This window comes from Oryctolagus cuniculus, chromosome 7 (assembly GCF_964237555.1).
Source record: "Oryctolagus cuniculus chromosome 7, mOryCun1.1, whole genome shotgun sequence".
NCBI classification, from domain to species: domain Eukaryota; kingdom Metazoa; phylum Chordata; class Mammalia; order Lagomorpha; family Leporidae; genus Oryctolagus; species Oryctolagus cuniculus.
The window spans coordinates 31,422,518-31,442,134 of record NC_091438.1 but is presented as its reverse complement, the minus strand read 5'-3'; the positions used below and the strand labels follow the sequence as shown (position 1 = coordinate 31,442,134).

The following is a 19,617-nucleotide window of genomic DNA, read 5'->3' as shown; positions in this document are numbered from 1 at the left end:
ACGGCCGGAGCTGGGCCAATCCGAAGCCAGGAGCTTCTTCCAGGTCTCCAGCACAGGTGTAGGGGCCCAAGGACTTGAGCCATCTTCTACTGCTTTCCCAAGCCATAGCAGAGAGTTGGATCGGAAATGGAGCAGCCGGGACTCGAACCAGCAACCATATGGGATGCCAGCACTGCAGGCAGTGGCTTTACCCGCTGCACCACAGCACCAGCCCCCACAAACAGACTTTTAAGAAAAGCACAATTCTTGGCACTAAGATCCAAAGGAAATTTCTTCCCAGAGGCCTTATAAATTAGGACCCCTTCTAATGGGGTGGCCTCAGCAACACTACTACTGAGGATGCTCCAGCAGATTGCATCCTGCTGTTCCACCAGCCAAACACATCTTACCAGAGCACCTTTAGTCAAGGCTACGTTGTGAAGGTTTGCAGTGGCGAGAAGAGGACATTGGTTGAAGGCCACACAAGACTGTCTTAACAGGAAAGAGATTTTCAGATAATTACAAGGATGGAGATATTGCATATCTTTTTGGCAATCTTCCATAAATATTTTCTTTTGTATACAGTTAGCACAGGGTTACTGACACAATGTAGGCTCTCAGCAAGTGTTTTCAGAGTAAATAATGGGTTGTACTGGGTTTGAAATTATGGTTATTGAAGATAGGGACACAAGAGGGTCATGCTGTTCAGGGAGACTAGCTGGCAACTCAGGATAGCATCTCAAAGGATAATACCAATTTGGCAGGCTCCTTTGTATGCCTGGTTTGCAAAAACTCAATTTTATCAGCATAGTTGCAGGTAATCAAGTTCAAGGAAATTGAGTCTTGCTAAACATAGACAGAAATAGAAATAATACCTGTTTGTGTTATTCTGTTAGCCTATTATGAGAAATATAATGGTGAAGTAGACTAGAATTGCAAACCATTTAGCAGTACCTTACCTTGCGTTAGAGAAGCTAAATTTAATCGGAAGAGTTGCTTAGTGACTGTTCCTTGGCCAAGGAACTTAATTACGCTAAGAGTCAAGATACACCTTCTGTGTTGGCAAGAGCATACTTTGCCTTGAACAGTGCTAGGCATATCCTGAGTATTTTTGTTCTATAGGCTTTCCCTTCTGATTCTTGAAAATTAGTCCTCCAAAAACATCTTGTTAGTCACTGACAGATGAAGAACACTAGGTTAAATAGTTTACTTAAAAAGTATTTTAAAATAAGGGGATCCAGTTGAAATTAAATGTTTGGATTATTAATGGTGAATCTCCACTCCCCACGTTCATGTCTGTTGTGCTAGCAAGACATGGTTAACCTCTGGTTGTATTGCACCTCTAATTGCCCACCCCCCCCAAAAAAAAAAAACAAAATAAACAAACCCCTCATAGTTGTAGTAAATGCAATGTTTATCTTGTGTAGTTTTCTCTGCTTTACCAGAGCAGAGCAGAAGAACACACTTAGAAGTGCTGCCTACAGGCAACGATTCAGGAGCAATTCTAGCTCAGGTCCAAGTGTACATACACACAGCAAGTAAACTGCTCTGGCTGTGGTTATATTTTAGCATTGTAGTCACATCTGATACTCCAATCCCAACCCACCCTTTTATTTTCATCTCACAGGTGCTGGGAAGGCAGGAAGCAGAATATATAGCCCCTTGAACAACAATATACTTTGAAAAGTGATCACTTTAATGCAGATATGAAAGTTGCCTGTCAGCATTAAACCAGGATCCTGGAAAGACTGAAATTGACATTAGGTAGAAGGACCAGGTGGTGTCAGGACAGTTGCTAGCCTTTTGAAAAAAAAAAAAATTGTCAGGGTCCTTAAATAATATAATAAAGTGAATTGCACAGAGAATAAAGCTTTGAATGTTGAAAGGAAAAATCAAGAAAGTACTGGGACAGAAGTAGGAATAGTTTTTATGTAGTTTTTGGGATGGAAGGGCTTTTTTTTTTTTTTTTCAAGATACACAACTTAGATGCCATAAAAGGAAAAGGTTATTAAGATTTAACTATCAGGTTCTACCTGCTAAGACTCTACAAATAAAATTAGGTTAACATGAAGTATGACAGAAAAATACTACCCTGTGTTAAAAGGTAGAGGACTGATTTTTTTCTTTTTTAAGATTTATTTATTTGAAAGGCAGAGTTACAGAGAGAGTGAGACAGAGAGACAGACAGATTGGTCCTACACCCACTTGCTTGCTCCCCGAATAGCCATAATGGCCCACGCTGGGCCAGGCAGAAGCCAGGAGCCTGGCACTGCATCTGGATTTCCCACATGGATGATAAGGGCACATCTTCTGCTTTCCCAGGTGTGTTAGCAGGGAGCTGGAGCAGACATGGAGCAGCAGATACATGAGCCAGAGTTTACCAGCATCACCGCTTAACCCACTGCACCACAGCTCCAGTCTCTCATTTTTCTTAATGTGTTAAGTACTGTTAGATATCAGTGGTATAAGACAAACACCCCAAAAGAATAATGGTCAAACTAGAGGTGGCATTTGGTACAGCATTTAGGATGACATTTGGAATGCCCACATCCTATATCAAGAGTGCCTGGGTTTGAGTCCCATCTCTGCTTTTGTTCTAACTTCCTGCTGTTGGTGCACCCTGGGAGGCAGCAGGTTATGGGTCAACTGCTTTGTCCCTGCTGCCCACTTGGGAGACTGGCATTGAGTTCTGGTTCCTAGCTTCAGCCTGGCCCAGCCCAAGCTGTTGTAGCAGCTGTAAAGACAAAAATTCTTCAAGTCAGATGTAAAACAAAGGGGTGAAGACGTTGGAAAACATATGCTTTGGTGGGGTAGTGGAGAAATTTATTATTATTAATATTATTTTAAAGATTTATTTCATTTATTTGAAAGAGTTACAGAGAGAGGTAGAGACAGAGAGAGGTCTTCCATCCACTCGTACACTCCTCAGATGGCCGCGATGGCCAGAGCTAAGCCGATTCAAAGCCAGGAGCCAGGAGCTTCCTCCAGGTCTCCCACGCAGGTGCAGGGGCCCAAGGACTTGAGCCATCTTCTGCTGCTTTCCCAGGCCATAGCAGAGAGCTGGATCGGAAGTGGAACAGCCAGGACTCAAACCGGCGCCCATATAGGATGCTGGCACTTCAGGCCAGGGCTTTAACCCGTTGCGCCACAGTGCCATCCCCTGGAGAAATTTAAAATTAGAGAAAAGAGCTGAAAGGAATAATGACCCTAATTTAGAGGTAATAGAGGAGTATTTCTTTCGTTTTTTTATTTGACAGGTAGAGTTATAGACAGTGAGAGAGAGAGACAGAGAGAAAGGTCTTCCTTCTGTTGGTTCACTCCCCAAATGGCCCCTACGGCCGGCGCTGTACCCATCTGAAGCCTGGAGCCAGGTGCTTCTCCCTGGTCTCCCATGCAGGTACAGGGGCCCAAACACTTGGGCCATCCTCCACTGCCTTCCCAGGCCACAGCAGAGAGCTGGACTGGAAGAGGAGCAATCGGGACTAGAACCCGGCCCCCGGAGTATTTTTTTTTATACCTGTGGGTACTTACTACTTTAAAGGTGGGACATTTAAGTTATGAAGGGATTCCTCCAATTTCTGACTTAATATGCAGGCCAGTAGACGATTCTGAGTTTATCCCTCACCTAAACTTGTGTAGTATTCATTCTTCCTAGATAACGAAAAGTCTGCTGTTGTTCTCACTTTTTAATTAACATTCCTGCACAAATATCTTTAATTAGTCCTTGTGTTGTCCCATTGAAGTTTTTTTCCTGTGCTTTGAAATCCTTCCCTGGAATTTTTGACACTGGGGTATCCATTCTGATTCAGAACTCAATTCAGGAGCTTTAGAGGCACTGAGATAGCAGCTAGTGGCCTTTCCTCCTCTCCTGTTTTACTATCTGCCTTTTACTGGCCAGTGTAAAGCAGAAACTACTAGCAGAATTGTCTCTTGTTGTAAGCCATTTGTCTTCTTACAGGCATGACTCTACATGGTCTGCAGGATCTTTCTTCTAATTCTTCTTCTTTTTTTTTTTTTTTAAGATTTTATTTATTTGAGAGGCAGAGCCACAGACAGAAAGATCTTCCATCCACTGGTTCACTCCCAAATGGCCGCAATGACCAGAGCTTGGCCAGTCCAAAGCCAGGAGCTTCCTCGGGGTCTTCCACATGGGTGCAGGGGCCCAAGCACCCAGGCCATCCTCTGCTGCTCTCCCAGGCCACCAGCAGAGAGCTGGATCTGAAGAGGAGTAGCTAGTACACGAACCAGTGCCCACACGCATTGCCAGCTCTGCAGGTGGAGTCTTAGCCCACTAGCCACAACACTGTCATTCTTTTTAGTGCCAGGTGAAATAACTAAATATTTTGTTTAAAAGAAGGAATTAGAAATCCCCTTGAGGGGCTGGTGTTGTGTTATAGTTGGTAAAGCTGGTGCCTGCAGTGCCGGCATCCCATATAGACACCAGTTCAAGTCAGGCTGCTCCTCTTCCGATGCAGCTCTCTGCTGTGGCCTGGGAAAGCAGCAGAAGATGGCCCAAGTCCTTGGGCCTCTGCACCTGTGTGGGAGACACAGAAGAAGCTCCTGGTTTCTGGTCAGCGCAGCTGCAGCCACTGTGGCCAGTTGGGGAGTGAACCAGCGGATGGAAGATCTCTCTCTGCCTCTGCCTCTGCCTCTGCCTCTGCCTCTGCCTCTGCCTCTGCCTCTGCCTCTCCTCTCTCTGTGTAACTCTGACTTTCAAATAAATAAATAAATAAATCTTAAAGAAATAGCAACTTAAAAAAAAAAAAAGAAATCTCCTTTATTCTAGCTACTGCCGGACCATACACAATGTCAGCAAAAAGTTACTTGAGCAGATGATGTGATGTTAAAATAATTTGAAATCAAGCTTTGTTATGAATAAGTTGACAGCAAGGTTTGTTGCTGGAGCTGAAAAATTAGTCAACATACAACTTCAGTTTGCGGTATTAACTTAGGGTGGAGTAGTTCTGGGTAATATAAAATAATAAGTCATCACATTTGTTTTTGCCCAGTGTATTTGCTTGCTTAATAACACTAGCCATAATAGTTGACATCTGTTGAGCCCTTCCGGTATGCAGGTACTGCGTGTGCTTCATGATTTAATCTAATTTAAATCTTAGATCGCACCATGATGTTGGCATTGTCGTTAACTGTTTTGTAGATGTGAAGATTGAGGCACAAGGAAGTTCCATGATTTTCCAGAAGTTAAGATAACTAGAAAGTGTTAGAGTTTAGTTTAAAATAATTCAAGGATACTGACTTCAGTAAACTCCCATATTAGATTGGTTAAGGAAGATATTTATGGCAGAAATTCTTTGTTACTGCCAAATGGATTTTGCAAAATGGATTTTGGAGATAGTTATCTGTTGATTGGTAAAATAGTTTTAGAGATAATTATATGTTTGAATGCTGCCTGCTTTGTACTTTTATAGAGTGATTGTGGACATTAACTGTGGATGAACTAGAAGCACCAACATTAATATTTTGTCTTCAGAATTTGCAGGCTGCAGTCAATTCTGAATAGTTAGACTTGTCCAGTGATAGTCAAAATAAATGCCATGGGCCAGCGCCGCGGCTTACTAGGCTAATCCTCCGCCTTGCGGCGCCGGCACACCAGGTTCTAGTCCCGGTCGGGGCATTGGATTCTGTCCCGGTTGCCCCTCTTCTAGGCCAGCTCTCTGCTGTGGCCAGGGAGTGCAGTGGAGGATGGCCCAAGTACTTGGGACCTGCACCCCATGGGAGACCAGGAGAGGTACCTGGCTCCTGCCATTGGATCAGCGCGGTGCGCCGGCCGCAGTGCGCCGGCCAATGGAGGGTGAACCAACGGCAAAGGAAGACGTTTCTCTCTGTCTCTCTCTCTCACTGTCCACTCTGCCTGTCAAAAAAAATTAAAAAATAAAATGCCATGAATGAAACTTTTAGCACCATGAGCAGTGATAGAAGAGACCCAATAGGAAGTGGATACCCTCGGAGAGTGTGTGTGTATGTGTCAATTTTCTGTAATGGACCTTGTGGAAGAGTCCCTTGTCTTGATGAGTCTGAAAAGGCCATATTATGAACTCAATTTATCAAAAGTGATGAAATTTTATTGTAAAATTGTTTTTATAAGTTATCAATATGAACAAAAAACTGTGTTTATACCCATTCCTAAACTAAATGGCCAGGATAACAAAAAACTTTCTGAGAATCTAAATTTATTTCCACTTAAAATTGTACAAATAAGCAAGGTGATTGAGAAGAATGTTGATATCATTTAAGCCATATTGTAATATCTAAGGTTCACATGCAAAAGTAGAATAATAGCCATGAGAGAGAGTATATTTCATAGCATTAGAAGGTTGCAGCAAATGAGCCCTTCTTTCCAATTTGTTGAGAAGGTTGTCTATAAGTCACTTGGCGGGTAATGAGATTTGTATTCCAAATACCTGAAAAAGTTTTGGTTTTTTGAGGAATCAAATGTTGCTTTCCCCCGTCCCCATCCTCATCACACCCCATGAACTTTGCCACCAAGCAAAGGTCAGAACATTTTCTTTGATTTAGCACCAGGAGACTTAGTGCCAAGTTTATGCTTTAGTTGAATAACTTTATATATTTACATTATAAATTTATGCTCATTTTACTTTCTGTTCCTTCTTAAATTCTGATTCATCTGTTTTACTTTTTCATCTTTCACGTAAAGTTTTTTTGAATGAGATTCTTGTAAAATTGTAATAAACTAAAATCAAATTCTAGTAAGTGAAAATAGTGCTGATTTTCAGCGCTGACTGACATAAATGTGGTGAAGTGGGGGCTCTCATATCTGTTGATGGGAGTATAAGCCTATACAGCCTTTCTGTAAGGCCTTAAAGCATCCATATCTTTTGATATTCTGATTTAACCTCTTGAGTACATCCTGAGGAAATTTCCTAAATTGGGAAAAAATTTTTTGCACAAGGATGCTTATCTTTCTTTGTTTTTTATAGTGCACTTTACATTACAGGTTTGTTTTATTTATTTGAAAGAGAAAGAGAAAGGTCTTCCATCTGCTGGTTTACTCCCCAAATGCCCAGGCTGGTACCAGGAGTCTGGAACTCCGTCTGTCTTCCAGAGAAGTGGCAAGGGTCCAAGTTCTTGAGCCATCACCTGCTGCCCCACAGGCTGTACATTAGCAGGCGGGCGGACTGGAAGCAGAGCTGTAACTCAAACCCAGGTACTCTGATATGGGGTGTGAGTGTCCCACAGGGCTTAACTGTGGCACCACCATGTACCCTTCCCCCTTTCATTTTGAAAAGATAAAACATGGAAACAACCTAAATGGAATTAATATATATGGTGAGAGTAATACAATTTAAAAAAGAATCATCCAAAGAAAACAATGATACTAACTACCTTAACTGCATGTCTTACTGTGTGCCAGAGCTGTGCTAAGTACTCTTTCTTCAGTCTTCACAGCAGTCTATGAGGATAGGTGCTTTTATTATTCCTATTTTGTAGATGAGGAAACAGGTTTAGAGATCTGAAAGAACCTAAGTGATAGAATCAGCATGTAAACCCTGAGCTCTGATTTTCATGGTTCACATTTAAAGCAATTCCATGTAAAGCCTCCCCTAATAAGGAGGAGGGAGCCCAAATCTAAAAATGTATTTAGTAAAGAGTGAAAGACTAAGTAAAAGGTGAAATCCTTGGACTCTCCTCTTTTCTTATAGAGTCCTGGCTCTACTTCTGATTCTAGCTTCTGCTGATATATAAGCTAGGAGGCAACAGGTGATAGCTCATGTAGTTGGCTCCTTGCCATCCATGTGGGAGGATTGGGTTGAGTTCTAGCTTCCTGGGTTGAATCAGGGCCAACACAGGTATGTGGTCATTTGGAGAGAGAACCAACAGATGGGAAATACTTGTCCATCCATCTGTCTCTTTATCTCTCTGCCTTCAAATAAAAGAAAATATTTTTTTAAAAAAATTGGGGCGGGAGTGTGCAAGAAGTGGGAACAGTTGAGTCCACTGAGAATTTTAATTCCCTGTGAGAAGTGCTGTGATGGATGTAAGACCAATGTGCTGTGGGAGAATAGGAGAGGTTCACTTGACCCAGTTGTTTAGGGGTGGGGAGGGAGAGGCAGAATCAGGGAAGAACATACTGTTTTTGAATGTACTATAAGCTCTTGGAAACTCCCTGCTTCTGCTATGCACATTTAATTCCCTTTCAAACCATTGAGATCTGGGTTCCAAAGAGTTGTGCCTTCTTTCTTTTTATTTTTCTAATAGTGCTCCAGGATTGGGGTTTTGTTGGGTTGTGCAGTGTAAGAACAAGGAATCGAGGCTGGTGCTGTGGCCTGAAGCACCGGTGCCGGTTTGAGACCCGGCTGCCCCACTTCCAGTCCAGCTCTCTGCTATGGCCTGGGAAAGCAGTGCAAGATGGCTCAAGTTCTTGGGCCCCTGCACTCCCATGGGAGACCTGGAAGAAGCTCCTGGCTCCTGGCTTCAGATTGGCACAGCTCTGGCTGTTGCGGCCAATTGGAGAGTGAACTATTGGATGGAAGACCTCTCTGTCTTTGCCTCTCCTCTGTCTGTGTAACTCTGACTTTCAAATAAAAATAAATCTTAAAAAAAAAGTAAGGAATTGAGGGAGTGCACAGTATTGATAAGAAAGTCATCTGTGGAGCCTCTGTTCTCGGTGGAATTGAGTGAATTGATAGGTCTGGGGAAAATGGAAGAGCAGGAGGTCTGGAGGAGCTGGATAACAGATCTCTCCTGGGAGTAAGGGCGTGAGAGATGCAGGAGGGCTGAGGTTGCATTGGGAGAGTTGGAAGTTTTAGAGCAGGCACACTTCTAAATGAAGATTCAAGATCTGGCTGTTGGTGTGCATGACGGCAGTGAAAGTCATTGCGGTGGAGCATGCTGACCCGCCTAGAAGAGGATGGGCTTTTTGTGCTTTGGAGCTCTCTAATGAGCCCTGGAAGGATGAAAGCACAATTTGCAAGGTGCTCCTGGCCAATTTCTTTGCCTCCCACTTGCTGTTTTGTGATAGATATTCATTTTGTTTACAGAAGTTATTTTTATTTTTGTAATTGACATTTTATACTTATATAGAATAATGCAAACACTTGATGGAAAAGGAACATTATCTCTATGATCAAATTTGTTCATGTGTCTTCCTCACCTAAAACCTTATGTTAGCAGTATTTTTTTTTTTTTTTTTTTTTTGGACAGGCAGAGTTAGACAGTGAGAGAAAGATAGACCGAGAGAAAGGTCTTCTTCCGTTGGTTCACCCCCTAAGTGGCCACTACGGCGGGCACGTTGCGGTCAGCACGCTGTGCCGATCCGAAGCCAGGAGCCAGGAGCTTCCTCCTGGTCTTCCATGCGGGTGCAGGGCCCAAGGACCTGGGCCATCCTCCCTGCACTCCCGGGCCACAGCAGAGAGCTGGACTGGAAGAGGAGCACCCGGGACAGAACCGGCGCCCATATGGGATGCCAGTGCTTCAGGCCAGGGTGTTAACCCACTGCGCCACAGCACCGGCCCCAGCATTTTTATTCTTTAGGATATTGCCACAGGAATATAAGGCAAGAAATGTTATCTTGTGTTTTGAGACAATTCTTTTATTGTTGACATTGTCCTAAGAGTGCGCATGACCACTGATGGATACAAATAACAAAGAGTAAGTAGTACAGTCTGTTAGTTTTCTATTAACTTTGGGATAGCTAATGTTTTGATAGACTCTGGAAGCCTTTTCTTATCAACAGAGTGGATCAAACTATAAAACTTGTAATCTAGTAATCTGTTAAACACAGGAAATCTAAGGTCCCAGAATACCTTAAACAGTTCACTTTTCTGGTGTACCAGGTCATTATTTTTTTAAAAAATATGTATCTTGGTAGGAGGCCAGTGTTGTGGCGCAGCCAGTTAAGCTGTTACCTATGACACTGGCATCACATATGGGCACTGGTTCAAGTCCCATCATCTCCATTTCCTATCCAGCTCCCTGCTAATGTGCCTGGGAGAGCAGTAGAAGATAGCCCAAGTGCCTGGGTCTCTATACCCTTGAGAGACTTAGATGGAGTTCCAGGCTCCTGGCTTTGGCCGGCTGATTCCTGGCCATTGTAGCCATTAAGGGAGTGAACCAGCAGATCCAAGAGCCTCTGTCTTTCCCTCTCTCTCTAACTCTGCCTTTTGAATAAACAAATAAAATCTTAAATAAAACGGATCTTGCTGACACCTTGTTTTCTGTTTTAAGTTACTGTGTTTCTTCAAATTTTGTTACCTTTTCCCTGATTATGTTCACTTCAGGAGTTACTAAAATTCAATACACATACATGCATACTTGAATTTATTTTGTTTCGATTTTGAAAGTAAATTCATTATATTTTAGTAATTTCTGAATTGTGTTCCTCAAGAGATCAGTAGATGAAGATATAAACAATAACAGTTTCAGAAAAGAAAATCTCATGAAGTTTTTTAAATTTAGCTTTCTTTCTTTTTTTTTTTTTTTTTTTGACAGGCAGAGTTAGTGAGAGAGAGAGACAGAGAGAAAGGTCTTCCTTTTTCCGTTGGTTCACCCCACAAGGGGTTGCGATGGCTGGCGTGCTGTGCCGATCCGAAGCCAGGAGCCAGGTGCTTCCTCCTGGTCTCGCATGCGGGTGCAGGGCCCAAGGACCTGGGCCATCCTCCACTGCCTTCCTGGGTCTTAACAGAGAGCTGGACTGGAAGAGCAGCAGCCGGGACAGAATCCAGTGCCCCAACCAGGACTAGAACCCGGAGTACCGGTGCCACAGGTGGAGGATAAGCCAAGTGAGCCACGGCGTCAGCCTAAATTTAGTTTTAAAGTTAATTTTTTTTTTTTTTGACAGGCAGAGTGGACAGTGAGAGAGAGAGACAGAGAGAAAGGTCTTCCTTTGCCGTTGGTTCACCCTCCAATGGCCACCGCGGCCGGCGCACTGCGGCCGGCGCACCGCGCTGATCCGATGGCAGGAGCCAGGTGCTTCTTCTGGTTTCCCATGCGGGTGCAGGGCCCAAGCACTTGGGCCATCCTCCACTGCACTCCCTGGCCACAGCAGAGAGCTGGCCTGGAAGAGGGGCAACCAGGACAGAATCTGGTGCCCCGACTGGGACTAGAACCTGGTGTGCGCTTAGTGAGCCGCGGCGCCGGCCCTAAAGTTAATTTTTAAAAATATATATGCATTTGAAAGGCAGAGGGAAAGAGAGAGTAAAACCTTCCATCTGCTGGTTCATCCCCCAGGTGCCATCAATAGCCTGAACCGGGCCAGGCCCAAACAGGGAGCCAAGAAAACCATCCAGGTCTCCCAGATGAGTGGCAGTGACCCAAGTACATAGACCATCATCGACTGCCTTCTTAGGACTCTTTGCAGGGGGCAGGATTGGAAGCAGAGCAGCTGGGACTGGAGACTTGAACCAGCACTCTAATATGGGATGCTGGTGTCGAAGTGGCAACTGAACCCACTGTGCGGCCCCTGAAAGTTTAAGCTAATTCATACCTTAGCAAATGAGGTCCAATATTTATTTAAAAATTTGTATATTTATTTTGCTGAGTGTAGAGAGAGATGCTTACCAACTGTGAAATTTGAAGAGATAGTTTCAGAATGTTAATGGGAATTTAGAAATTTTGATTCTCTTTCACAATCTCTATATATTGAGTACTAGGAAGACAACATTTTTGTATTAAAGGATTATACTTGGAACTTCTGATCTGACAACCTGAGCTTGCTGGTCTGATACTAAGTTTTGCACAGTGAGTGAAAGTACTATCATTTTTGTCATCATTGAATAGATAGTATAGATAGTACTATGAGTTTCATGATGGATTTTGTAAAATAATTAAATTCTTTTTTTTTTTTTTTTCTGTTTCATTGTTATTTCTTGAGTCTTTAATGTGTTTCTCTTGATCTGTCTGTTTCTCTGTGTTTTCGGGGTCTGGCAGTTTTCTGTGAAGAAAACTTACCTAATATCTTTTAACTACATCCCTTTAGAAGCTTCTCCACATGTAGGCCATCCTACCTGACAGTAGCATTATCTGAATGGGCCTCTGTAGGGAGCCTGTGTGTATTTAGAACCAGCAGTCTAGGTTTCCTGTCTTTTGTCTTTGGAAAAGAGAAGAACAGGTGTTTGAGTTTGGGTGAAGACTGTGATACACCTATGGAACAGCAGTCACTACTAAGACTTGTTTGAAGGATTAAGGTACGTTCTCAAAGTGCTATCCAGATTCTGAGTCCTGTGCGGTTTCCTACGTTGAAGAGCTCAGCAGCAATCACAGCTGTTGTAAAAAGACCTCAGTTCCCCTAAGTCTATTGTGTTTTTTTTTTTTTTAATTTATTTATTTATTTACCTGAGAGGTAGAGTTACAGACAGTAAGAGGCAGAGACAGAGAGAAGCGTCTAACATCTGCTGGTTCATTTCCCATATGGCCACGACAGAGCTGAGTTTATCTGGAGCCAGGAGCTTCTTCCAGGTCTCCTATGTGGGTGCAGGAGCCTAAGCACTTGTGCCATCTTCTAGTGCTTTCCCAGGCCACAAAAGAGAGCTGGATGGGAAGTGGAGTAGCTGGGACTTGAACTGGTACCCATATGGGATGCTTGCGCCACAAGCGGAGGATTAACCACTACGCCACAGCGCCGGCCCCTAAATCTGTTTTTAATACTAATTTTTTCTTGTTGTGAAGGGGAGCCAGCACCGTATTCAACTCCATTGTTGATCATTTGAAGGCATGAACCAAATTATTATCTACATTCTAAATAACTATATAGTTAATTACAGCTTGGGTTATATTTGTTTTTTTTTTTTTTATTATTTTGTTGCAAATTTCCAAACCCAAGAATGTTCATAACTGAACCACAAGTGACAAAACAAGTCAAAGTGGTTCTGGTTGTTAGAAAAGCTTTTAAAAACTCTTAAATGTAACTGAGTTTGATAGTTTCTTGCTCATAGCGTGGCTGAGTTAACATGGATGACTTGTATATAGTTTTCCATCTGAAGTGTGATGACACTAGGGAAAAAAAAATTATCCCTTTCCAATGGCATTTCTTATAGTTGCACACCAAAGACTGTGTGGCCTGGCATTTTGCCATGAGCTTTGAGTATTGACTGATTTATGTGTGCAGTTAATTCAAGTTCGTTTATTCTGATTGGGCCTTTGGGCTTTTAAAAAAATGGCTTTGTTTTACTGCAGTTGAATGTTTGTACCAATGCATATTTTAAAATGGTATGGCCCAAGAGCACATTTTGATAAATTTGCTAATGAGGTATTTGTGACACTTGGACAAGCTTAATTATCAAGCGACAAGTTCATTTAGGAGGACAAACAAGTTTCACTTAAAAGAAGAGCATACAGTTCTTACTTGTAATGGTTTGAATTACTGTGTTTTTTATCTTCTCAGCCCAAAAATTTGTACATGAAGGTCAGAAACAAATTGTTGGTTTCTGTGAATTTCGTAATGGCTCACTAATGCTAACTCCTTGTAGAACAAGGTGTCATTTTTTCCACTATTATGTTTCATCCTTTGTTTTTCTGTCCTCACCCCCCTCCCTCATTGAAACTTGGAACTATAGTTAGTTAAGAATTTATTTTGAAGAAATAAAGTTTACCTCAGGTGTTTTTTTTTTCTTCTTTTTAACTTGGTGCCAGGCTTGCCTGTTATGATGGGTAAAATAATAGAAAAATGTTGGCTGAGGGAAAATTTTTGTGTCTTTTTTTTTTTTAGTTACTTCTTGTATTTCTGGTGCAACTAGAAAAACAGAGGCCAATTTAGACTGTGGTTGCATCTTGGAAATTTTGTCAGTTTGGTTGTTGACCAAATAAGAATGGCATCTCTTCTGGTTCAGTTGGGTTCTGGCCTACACAGTTTGAGGCTCCTGTGTGATAGTGAATTCAGTTTCTTCAGAAGTACTTATTTTTTATTTTTTATTTTTATTTGACAGGTAGAGTTATAGACAGTGAGAGAGAGACAGAGAGAGAAAGGTCTTCCTTATGTTGGTTCACTCCCCTAATGGCCGCGATGGCGTTGCGCCGATCTGAAGCCAGGAGCCGGGTGCTTTCCTCCCCGTGTCCCATGCGGGTGCAGGGACCCAAGCACTTGGGCCATCCTCCACTGCCTTCCCGGGCCACAGCAGAGAGCTGGATGGAAGAGGAGCAACCGGGACTAGTACCTGGCTCCCTAACCGGGACTAGAACCCGGGGTGCCGGTGCCGCAGGTGGAGGATTAGCCAAGAGAGCCATATCGCATCAAAAGTACTTTGTTTTTAAATCCTGTTCACACAATAGCCAGTTGTTGAAGAGGGAAACTTTTGATAATGCTCTTTGAGAATTTTTTTTTATCAAATGAGAATATTAATCTGATTAATGGTTATGATGGAATAAGAGATCATTTGGCAGCCCCAGTTCTATTTGATGTCAGTTTGAGCAACGTGACTTACTTGTAGTTGTGGTGTATTTGTTTCTCCACTCCCTGAGAGCAGCCACTGTGCTGCTGCTGTTCACCTTTCAGTTACATCTCAATCTGGGCCTGGCCCTAATGGTGGTTAAAAAATATTCAATTCATTGTAGAGGTAAGGGTGACTCTGTTTCTAGGTGTATTGCCTACATTTAATTCATACCATTGTTGTGCTTCACATATATGTTTCTTGCCACATAGAAACTTTGTGCAGAAGCCAATGTTTTATTAATTGTTGAAAAAGTAATAGATGGTGTGGATATTGTGACACAACAGCTTAAGCTGCTACTTTGTGACACCTGCGTCCCACATGATAGTGCCAGTTTGAATCTTGGCTGTTCTGCTTCCCATCCAGCTTCCATGTGGGGGACTTGGAGACTTGGAGTTCTTGGCTCCTGGCTTCATCCTTGCCTAGCCCTGGCTATTGGCAGCCATTTGGGAAGTGAGCCAGCAGATGGAAAAATCTGTCTCTCCCTCTCCCTCTGTCACTCTGACTTTGAAATAAGTACTTCTTAAAAAATAAAAAACAAAGTAAGTAGCAGACGCCATTCAGAGTGTGACTTATCACCATAATATACTTTGAAAAAAGTAAAAAAACACTTATCTGGTTTAAGCAATTGGACATCTAAGATAATGTGCAGTTCTTGATTATCAGAGAAAATGGTGATTCTGGTAGTTTTTTTTTTTTTTCTTCAACAAATTAAGCAAATTTTTTTTTTTTTTTTTTTTGACAGGCAGAGTGGACAGTGAGAGAGAGAGACAGAGAGAAACGTCTTCCTTTGCCGTTGGTTCACCCTCCAATGGCCGCCGCGGCCGGCGCACCGCGCTGATCCGAAGGCAGGGGCCAGGTGCTTCTCCTGGTCTCCCATGGGGTGCAGGGCCCAAGCACTTGGGCCATCCTCCACTGTACTCCCTGGCCACAGCAGAGAGCTGGCCTGGAAGAGGGGCAACTGGGACAGAATCCGGAGCCCCAACTGGGACTAGAACCCGGTGTGCCGGCGCCGCAAGGTGGAGGATTAGCCTAGTGAGCCACAGCGCCGGCCAAATTAAGCAAATTTTAAAACAAATTAGGTATCCCACCCTTCTGATGGCTCTTTTGTTTTATCATGAGCAAGCCAGACGGGGTAAAAAAGATGGCAAATCAGGTCTTTTGATGGGTTTTGTCTTTGCCTTGTAACTGAATGTCAAGCTGATAAGATTTTTCTTCCCCAAAATTGTGCTTAAAAACCCCAGTACCACCAGCCCCTTTGGGTTTGGAGCCTCCCTCCTAGCCACTCTGGCTGGAGGTCTCTGACTCTAATAAATCAAACTTTTAAATCTAAAAAAAAGAGAAAGATTTATTTATTTGAAAGACAGTTAACAGAGAGAGAGAGAGATCTTCCATCTGCTAGTTCACTCGCCAGATGGCTGCAACAACCTGGGATGTGCAAGGCGCAAGCTGGGAACCAGGAGCTTGATCCGGGTCTCCCACTTGGGTGCAAGGACCCAAATACTTGAGCCATCCTCTGCTGCCTTCCCAGGCGAGTTAGCAGGTAGCTGGATAGGAAGTAGAGTGGTCGGGACTCAAAACCAGTGCGCATATAGGATGCCAGTGTCGCAGTTGGAAGCCTAACTCACTATGCTACAATGCTAGCCCTCTCATAGTTTCTTTAGCTGTTTCTACCTCTGTCCTCTCATCCAAAATCTAAAAAAATTATCTAATTGGAATGCATAGAAAATGGTATGTTATGGTTCTTTTTCTTCTGTTGGGTGGTTTTTGATACTGTAATTCTCTCACAGGTTTGTAAGACTTACTATTCGTTTGTGTGATTGCTTATTCCATAGGAGTTATTATTTTCCTATTGCTTATTTGAAGTATTGGGTATGTTCAGTGGAATTGTTTTCCTTAGCCAGATTGTCATCTATGTGTTTTTTACCTAGAGAGGTATAAATAGGTAAAATAAATCAACTTGAAGCTTTTTCTTGGTATACATGCCTGGACCCTAATCTAGGAGGTTCTGGCTTGGTGTGTTTGGTATGGTGTGAATTCAGACATCTGTATTTTTGTAGTTTTTCAGGTGATTCTAGAGTGAGGGAATTGTGTAAATAGGCAAGCACACTGAAGTGTTAGAGGTGCTGTGAGAGGTACGCTGTATGATAGTCCCCTCTTGTCCATGGAACATGTGTTCCAAGACCCCCAGTGAATGCCTGAAGCTTCAGAAAGCACAAAACCTTATATATGCAGTCACCCCTCTGAGTCTGTGGGGGATTGGTTCTAGGACCCCAAAGGATACCACAATCCGTGGGAGTTCAAGATCCTTGCATGAAATGATGTAGTAATTTCATATAACTTACCCCATATTTTCCTGTTTCCTTTCAGTCATCTATAGGTTACATATATCACCTAATACAATGTTAAAATTATAGGAATAGTTGTTATCTGTTTTCTTTAGGAAATAATGACCAAAAAAAAAAAGTCTACATGTTCAGTATAGATGAAATTTTTAAATTTTCCGAGTATTTCTGATCCTAGGTTGGTTGATTCTGCTGATACGAAAGTCACAGATGCAAAGGATTGATTGTATGTTTCCTAACACATAAATTCTTGTGATGAAGTTTAATTTATAAATTAGGCAAAGTAAAATATTAAGAATAACCAATAATAAAACAGAGCAATTGTAGCAATCTAATGTAGTAAAATTATATGAATTTGTTGTGTTTCTCCCAAAATATCTTAAGGTACTATAGATTTTTAGCAATCACAGCATACAATTTTTTTTTCTTTCCTAAGTTGAAAACTTTCACCTTTTAAAAAAATTTTTTTCCCCATCTACTTGAAAGGCAAAACAATTGAAAAAGAGAGCAAGCAAGCTTGCTCTTTCATTTGCTGGTTCAGTCCCCAAATATCCACAACTAGGGCTGGGCCAGGCCAAAGCTAGGAGCCCTGAACTTTTCTGAGTCTCTTAATGAATGTCAGGGGCCCAAGTACTTGGACCATCACCTGCTATCTCTCAGAATGCATTAGCACAAAGCTGGTTTGGAAGTGGAGGTACCAGAGCTTGAACCAGCACTCTGATAAGGAATGCTGGTGTCCCCAGCAGCAGTTTAACCCATATTGCTACAATGCCCGTTCCTTACCTTTTTAGTTAAAAGACATACACATGGCTTTTCTTTGGCTTATCTGAATTGCCAGCATCACCACTCTTGGCTTGGTGCCATTTATTCAGTAATATAAAGGTTACTTGAACACAAGCAATGGATACTGCTGCAGTTGGTCTGGTAACCAAGGTATGTGGCTACTAAGAGATTAACGGGCAGGTAGCATATACACTGTAGACACATTGAACAAAAGGGTGATTCACATCTGGGACAGGATAGAGCAGATGGCTTGAGATTACATCATGCTACTCAAGATAGTGTATAACTTAAAACTCCTAAATTGTTTATTTTTGAAATTTTTCCATTTAATAATTTTGGGCTGTGGTTGACTTTCGGTAGCTGAAATTTGGGAAGGCACAACTGCAGATAAGGAGGAACACCTGTATTGATACAGTTGAATTGCACAGAGAAAGAGGTCCTGTTGGGGACCACCACAGAAAGGTTTCATAAGAGCAGAAACACCTTAGCTGGATCTTGTTCTCCAGCGTGTTTAAGAGTAGAGAGAAACCCCTGAAATCCAGAGTAGCACAAGTACATTCCAACGTGAAAGGTAATGTGGACAAAAGGATAGAGGTATGAAATAGTTGCTACTTCTGGAAATTGCAAGTAGTTGGCATGATTAAAACCACAAGGAGAGATAGAAATAAGATGGGTTTTATGCTGTAGAAAGCTAGGAGATATTATAGAATATAGAAGGAGGAGAATAAGAGTAGGCTTGAACTTTAGAATGGTCACAGATGATAGTACAGAACAGGAACAGGATGGTATGAGACTGGAGGCAGTGTGATGGATTAGAAGACAGTCACAGGCCGGCGCCGCGGCTCACTAGGCTAATCCTCCGCCTAGCGGCGCTGGCACACCAGGTTCTAGTCCCGGTTGGGGCGCTGGATTCTGTCCCGGTTGCCCCTCTTCCAGGCCAGCCCTCTGCTGTGGCCCGGGAGTGCAGTGGAGGATGGCCCAGGTGCTTGGGCCCTGCACCCCATGGGAGACCAGGAAAAGCACCTGGCTCCTGGCTCCTGCCATCGGATCAGCGCGGTGCGCCGGCCGCAGTGCGCCGGCCGCGGCGGCCATTGGAGGGTGAACCAACAGCAAAGGAAGACCTTTCTCTCTGTCTCTCTCTCTCACTGTCCACTCTGCCTGTCAAAAAAAAAAAAAAAAAAAAAAAGACACAGTCATCAAGGGCTACAGAGGCTGAACTAAATTAATTACATTTGGGAAGGAAGAAGATTGGAAAAATGTAGCTGGGGGAGTTGAGGTCTTTGGTACCTGATGACTGATTGGATTTAGGAGATGAGGAAGAAAAAGTGATTTCTTATTCCTATGAAAAATTTGATTGATATGCCAGACATCAAGGTGAAGGTTTTAAAGAAATGATTTCATTTTAGGAGAAAATAATGGGGACTAGAAATATAACCAATGGGAAAGGGAAATTGAGATAGGGGACTGTGTAGAGAGGTTTGCTTTGGATGTAGAGAACATTTGTGTATTTGTTTGAAGCAGTTCACTCCTTCCTCACTTTTAGTCCATGCCTAATGAGTGTGGTGTTGTGTTCCCCCAGTCATGTTGGTGGTCAGGGTGTGCACATTATTCAAATGAAGTCAGCCTCAGCATTTGCTTTTGTTTGAGCTACAGAGGAGAAAACATTCTTATTGTACTTAGATCTAGAGCAAGAGTAGCTACAGTTATCTGACCACCAGGTGAAACCAGAGTATAAAGTCCAAATAAGAAGAGAAAGAAGCTGGGGGGTGGGGTAGGTGTTAGCAGTCAGGTCCCAAGACATTGTTTGAGTGTCTGAAATGAGCTCTACTCTGGCTGTTCCAGTTACTTCAGCCAAGAAATTCTGCACCCCCTGCCCCCAACCTCGTTTTTAAAAGTTTGTATTGGTTTTCTGTCCTTTGAAATTGATAGAGTCCTAACTGAAAATGAAATGGTACTGTTCATTGATGTGGTTGTTCAGGCAGGAGAGTAGATGGCGGCAATACCATGAATTGTTAGATGAAGCCCTGGTGAGGATATTAACACCAAGTAACCCTGATTCAAGCTGAGAACCGCCGAGGCTGAATGACTTGCTCCACGTCGTACCTCTG

The 19,617-nt window shown here is 42.7% G+C and overlaps 1 protein-coding gene across 32 annotated transcripts in view; it reads left to right on the top strand.

Moving 5' to 3' along the window:
• POU2F1 (POU class 2 homeobox 1) overlaps positions 1–19,617 on the top strand; it is a 188,944-nt gene that overhangs the window by 17,704 nt on the left and 151,623 nt on the right. Inside the window, exon 2 of one of the 32 annotated variants that reach the window (XM_070077410.1) lies at positions 19,488–19,617. The exons of 30 other annotated variants lie outside the window; for them this stretch is intronic. The gene's annotated coding sequence lies outside the window, so the exon portion shown is untranslated. One more of the 32 variants, XM_051857147.2, reaches the window with a different exon arrangement.